The 6,195-nt window shown below is 57.4% G+C and overlaps 1 non-coding gene across 1 annotated transcript; it reads left to right on the forward strand.

Moving 5' to 3' along the window:
• Positions 1-2,957: 2,957 nt before the first annotated feature.
• On the forward strand, positions 2,958-3,064 carry LOC123783168 (U6 spliceosomal RNA). The gene has a single exon (XR_006777146.2). It is a non-coding gene; the product is annotated as a U6 spliceosomal RNA (small nuclear RNA).
• Positions 3,065-6,195: the final 3,131 nt, after the last annotated feature.

The following is a 6,195-nucleotide window of genomic DNA, read 5'->3' on the forward strand; positions in this document are numbered from 1 at the left end:
CAGGCGGGCTTGTTAATAAGCATGTTGCGTCCATGGGTGTCAACGGGGACTGTCCCAGGCAAACCGGGCCATACCTCGGCCCTACCTTTGAAAACCTACCCCAAGCACTGTGTGAGGTACAGGACACTGTAACAAAGAGAAGACACCGTCCCGCCCCAGAGTTGCACACGGATGCCTGGACGCACACATTTATGGTAGCCGCTGTGCACGCTGAGCGTACAGACCACAGAGATGTCAGCCACGGAGCAGGAGCAGGATGGAGCTGACTTTCTAGAGAAAGTGGTTTGATTTAGGTCTTGGACAGCAAGACTGGCGAGGTAAAGAAGAGGGCGATCCCACCTGGCAGAGGGACCCCCCCGCACACATTCCAAAGCTCGGTGGTGGGAACCGCACGGCCCAAGGAGGCAAAGAGAGGTGTTTGTGAGAAGAAGAAAGTGAATGGTGAAGATAGAGGAGCACATCGTCTATACACATATCCAGAGACGAATCGAATGCAGAATATGTAAAAAAAAAAAAAAAAGAGAGAGAGAGAGAGAGAGAAGAGAGAAAGAAAAAACCCTCCAAATCAAGAAAAGAACCCAGCCCAATAAAAACAGCACTGGCCAAGGCCTGGAATGGGCGCTACTCAGTAAGCCCGTGTCCAGCTGTCCAGTCAGCATGTGAAAAGTCCCCAACGCCGTCACTCATGGTGCAAATGCAAATTAAAACCACAATGGGATCCCATTATACTCCCACCACAATGGCCAAAATTAAAAAGGAATGCTAGCTCCCCGAGTTGACGAGAATGTGGAGCTTCCAGAACTCTCACACGCTACTAGTGGGAGTGTTAATTTGCTTGGGAAACGGCTTGGCAGCGTTTACGGAAACTACACAGGCCCGGGTTATGATCTGGCAATGCCACTCGCAAGGATTTGCCCGAGAGAATGAGAGCAAATGACCGCTAAAGGACGCGAACGGAAATGGCCATCGCAGCTTTCTCCATGGGAGCCAAGAACCGAGAACCACTCTGCTGTCTATGGACTGCGGGGTGGGCACGTAAGTGGGGGCCCATCCCTTTGTGAAATATTACAGGGCGATGAAAAAGAACACATTGCGAGGCCCGTAAGTGTGGGATGGATCTCGTAGCCGTAACGCGGGGTGGCGGAAGGCAGACAGAAATGCCTATGCGCCGTGTGGGTCCCTTTGAATAAGCTCAGGGGTAGATGCAGCTGGCTTGGAGATGAAGGTCCGAAGAGCCGTTACCTCTGGGAGATTATTGCCTGGGAAGGGGCCCAGGGGAATACTCCTGGGCTGTTGGAACTCGCTGTATCTTGATCGATGAGGCAGTTACAGAGTCCACACATGTAGAAATCCATCCAGCCGTGCACACTTAAGATTTGAGCACTTTCTACTACGAAGTACCCCCCACAAAGTGTTGTTTTTTTTTAATCCCTCTAGATAAGGTTCAAGAGTGGAGCAGAGAGGGCCAGGGAGGGCAGCACAAGCCCTTGGGAGGCTTTGCAACACCCCAGGTGCGAGAGAATGAGTAAGCCAGCAGGAAACAGGTGCCAGGCGTGGGCTCAGCCCGTCAGGCTGCAGGAGGCCTGAGGAAGATGTCAGCAGTGTGGGCAGCTGGGAGAGGCTTCTGGAAGGAGAGAGAGGGACTCGACCAGCAGGCAGAGGCGAGGACTCCTTGTCAATACACCCAGGTATCATCTAGAACAGGCACCCCTGCTACCCGTCTCGGAGGGGGTGAGCCCCCCAACACTGGCGGACTCAATGAGAACAGTCAGCCCCATTTGTTGGGCCCTTCTGACGTCCGTGGGGCCTGCGGTGAGAGCTTCTTGGTGCTCTCTCAGCAAGCCCAGGAAGGAGGCCTTCCTCTTCCTATCTCACAGATGTGCACACTGACGCTCAGAGGACTGAGCCCGGGCACCAGCACCCCACCTGTTAGCCCTTTTTGTCGACCACCATGACACCCCAGAGGCAGATGGCCCTCTGGCAGGGACAGCTTGGCAAGGATGCGGCCTCGGTGGGGCAGCGGGGCAGAAGCATGCGAGGGGAATGGGCCTGCGATCTGCAGCTCCTCGGACTGCCCAGGAGTTCCAGGCATGTCCAGGTTTGGGAACGGATGGGGTGCGTGACAAGGACAGTAACTCTGAGCCTGGGTGTGGAGCAGAGGGAGCCTAGGAAGTCCCCAGCACTGTCGTCGGCCCTCTCCCCTCACGATGGCCCTCTGAGGCGAGTGCTGTTATCCCCAGCTGAGGAGTTGAAAGCTCGGAGTGGTCAGCCAGGGAACCTCCTCCCCCCACAGCGCGGTCCCCCAGCCCAGCCTGTCACGCTCGCCTGTCACACCTCCCCCTGGGTCCTGGGCCCTGGAGGGGCTGGCACCAACCCAATGGATGGGGCAGAGATGACCAATTCTGAGAGACCCAGAGAATAGAGAGGAGGGAGGAAGAACAGAGATGGCAAGGAACTGAGAAAAGCCGTAGACAGAGCAGACAGAGCGGGCGGGGCAGGGAAGCAGCCGGTGCCGTGGTGGGAGACAGAGCAGATGTTCCCAGCAGCTGTGAACTCACGAGACAGACGCCGCTGACACCAGCTTATGGGGCCGGTCCCCGCTGCTGCCTGTCCCCTGCACCCGATCGGCGGCCACCCTGGTTCAGGTGGCGAGGGGTGTAAGTCAGGGGAGGGTCGGCAGAACACCAGGCCAGACTCTCCGAGAGACCCCCCCCCACCCAGACTGTGCGACCCTGGGCCCCAGTGTTCTCATCTGGGCAATGGGCCTCAAGGACCCTGCCGGCACCGTCAGGCTCTGAGCCACCAAGGCATTTCCCGCGCACCCAGCCTCACTCCTGCCAAGATGACAGCCTGCAGCCCTCCACCCCCTCACCCAGGCTCCCGGCTCCCTGTGGGAAGTGCAGCCCCCTTGGAGCCACCATTCCAGGGCCTCCAGCCTCCTCTCCGAAGGACGGGGTGTGCTCACTTCGGCCGCACATGCACTAACACTGAAACAGGATGGCGAAGAGGAGCGTGGCCCCTGTGCAGGGATGACATGCAGAGTCTTGAAGTGTTCCGTATTTAAAAACACAAACACAAAAACAAAAGATGAGGCCAAAGCCTGCCTGCAGCGTCTCTGTCCTCCGTGCCCCCCAGGCAGACCCCTGCTGCAGGCTCTGGAGGGCGGGAGGTGCCTTGTGGCTGACCGGAGGGGACCAATGGGACAGTAGGGTGGGGGGGATGCCAACGGGAATCCATCAACCCCATTGTCACCCTCCCCCGTGAACTGCCTTGGCTCAAACCAAGCTTTGCCACCTAACAGCTGCGTGACCTGAGGCAGGTAATTCAGCCTCTCTGAGTTGCTCATCGATAAGATGCAGATGGGCTCGCCCACTTGACAGAGCTGGCGTGAGAACTGGCCGAGCCTGCAGCGGTGGGAGCTGTCCACCGGTGCCCAGTGCTCCGTGGTGTAAGGACAGCTCCCGGGCATGAAAGAAAAGACAACCGTGGAGCTAGAAGGGACTTCAGACGATGCTGACCCCAACCCTCACCTACACCCACAGAGGACAGCTGGAAAGCAGGCCACACAGCCCTCAGGGCTCAGATGGCATGGAGCCCCAGTTTCTGGCTCCCAGGCCAATGCTTCCTGGTCGCCTGAAGTCACTCCTGCCTTTTCTTCAGATGCGGCAAATGCCCACTCCATGATGGCATCTAGAGACACTAGGCAGGGGTGGGCACGGGAACGCCCCTCACTGGCCTCTGGAACCCCCGCTCTGTTGTTGAGGATGAAAGAACCGCATTCCCCGGGCCCGAGTGGGGCACCTGCCAGAGAAGGCGTGGCCAGGGTGGGATCCCAGCTACTGCGGCCCCGCCCCCTGTGCCTGCTGTCCACCGGGGCCCCCCCCCACCCCGTTCCCTGGCAGAGGCTCCAGGCTTGATGAAGCTGTCACTGTTGCTTGCAATGGCACGACAAAGAGAGTCCAAAGGGGATGAAGGGACAAAGGTGACAGGAACCACAGGTCCCTGAAACAGGCTGAACCTGATGTCCGCGTCCTCCTTGGGTCTTTAATAGCAGTTAGCTGCCCTGTGGGAGCTCAGCCCGGCCCCTGCCCAACCTCCCAAGGAGGAGGGGGACACTGGGTACAGCCCCTGATTAATTAAATCAATAAACCACCAGTGCAAATCTGGCCAAGGGCCAACTCGTCACAGTGCTCCACACTGAGGGGTGGACTGTACGAACCACTGCAGCAGGGGAACAAGAAGAAAGGAGGAGATAGAGGGGGGGAAAGGAAGGAAGAGAAAGGCCAGCCAGGGACGGGGTTCAGCAGCAGCTGAGGGTCCTGGCCCCCAGACCTCCTCTCTGGACTACCTCATGACCCGTATCTGCAGCATCCCCTGGGGTCCCGTGCTCGCCTTCGGACTCCCCTTCCCTCTTCCTGCCAACATGGCTTCAACAGAAGTCCTCTATCCATCATTTACACTGTAGTAAGAATTTAAAGCTGGACAAGACTGCAGAGATGCCCTGATCCCACGTCATTTGGGGGATAGAGCAGCGGAAGCTAGGAGGGCTAAATGCCCCCAGGCATCCGTGGCCAAGCTGAAAACTTCTGAGCGCTTGGCTTATACCATGGTCTTCGTGCTGCACAACCTCCCCATGCCAAGGTCTTGCTTTGGCGGAGAGTCAAAGTGTCTAAGTTGGTGGAAAATAAAGGCATATACTGGTGCTGGCCAAGGCTGGCTGCCGCAGCAGGAGTCCTGCAGGGACCCTTTCTTCAGTGTTTTGGGTCTATGCAGTGTGGGACTCTGGCAAAGGCCCAGGCGAACAGCCCTGCTCGCCTCTATTTTGGATTCTCAGGACACCTGGCTGTCAGGAAGCCTGTCCATTAGGAGAGGCTGTGTGGCCTGGGGCCAGCCCTGGTCCTTTCTGGGCCTCATTTTCTCTGTCTGATCCCAAGGGACTCAGAACTAACCATCTGTACGTGACTGTGTAGCTCAGACACTCTCTTCCTTGGGGTCTGTAAGGGGAGAACTGCCTCTCTGACAAGCCTGGGGTCTGGCCTGAACACAGAGCCTGTGCCTGGAGTCGGAGTCACTCTAGCCATTGCCGAACTGCCGGCCGGGCCCTGGCTTCGGCCACGGATTCCAAGCACCCTTCATTTCCCCATCTATAGAATGGGATTTTGCATGTGGGAGGCTATGCACTAATGAACGCTTTTAGAGCCTCAGAAGAGAAAAAGGGAAGCCTCTGTGAGGACCGGGGGTCATAAGGCAGAAGCCTAGGGGCCCCTGATGCCAGGCTGGATGCTGGGCCCTGACCCCCTGGTCCAAGAAACACCAGCAACCCAGCAACTCCAGCCAACTCTAGTTGGCTAGAGAGATTTTCCCGGCATTCACTTCCTCTGGGACCTTGAGGAAAAGCTTCCACACGTCGTGTTCCCTACAGCCCTCCTCTGTAGATGGCTCTGAAGCCCTATGACCCAGGTTCCTAACTAGTTCCTAACTAGCTCCTAACTCTAGGGAAAATGGCAGCATTTTCCTCATCCCCCTCTCCCCGACTGGGGTTTGCCAAGTCTTCACATATCCCTACCGCTACGAGGGACACGTGGGGATACATGGGAAAGCGCCAGCCATCGGAAGGCTGTGTCTCCCCTGGGTAGACAGAACATAATGCAACGAGAGAGGTTGAATGTCACCACGTGTGAAAATGTTAGAATAAATGGCCCCACGGCCCAGATTCCTCAGCAGGAAAGGCAAGCATAAAGCCCTGCAGTCTTCTAGCTCCTGAGCCTGGCAGACGTCTCTAGTAGGTCCCACAACTCTTTCCAGCTCAGCCTGATGCAGTCTCCCCGATGCTGCAGGCAGCCCCTCCCTGGTCACCGGTGTTAGCAAGCAAAACGGGGCTCACCTGTCCCCAGAGGTCTAAGGGTTACAGCTGAGCTGGCTACAGGAGACTTCTGGAGGGAAGAGTCTTCACCTAGGCCTCGAAAGAAGAATCTGGATAGTTACAGGGAACAGAGCGGATGTTCCAGGTGGCAGGAGCAGTGTAAGTGGAGATCTGGAGAGAAAAGTCTGCACAGTGTAGTCCTGGACGGTGAGATCAGGTGCCAGAGGGGAGAGACGCCCAGGAGACTAGAGCGGGGCAGAGTGGGAGGTGGGGTGGGGTGTGCAAAGTCAGGCCAGGCCCACCCCTCTCCCCAATCTGGTTGATTGGACCTG

This window comes from Ursus americanus, chromosome 6 (assembly GCF_024610735.1).
Source record: "Ursus americanus isolate L20-20 chromosome 6, mUrsAme1.1.p, whole genome shotgun sequence".
Lineage (NCBI taxonomy): Eukaryota > Metazoa > Chordata > Mammalia > Carnivora > Ursidae > Ursus > Ursus americanus.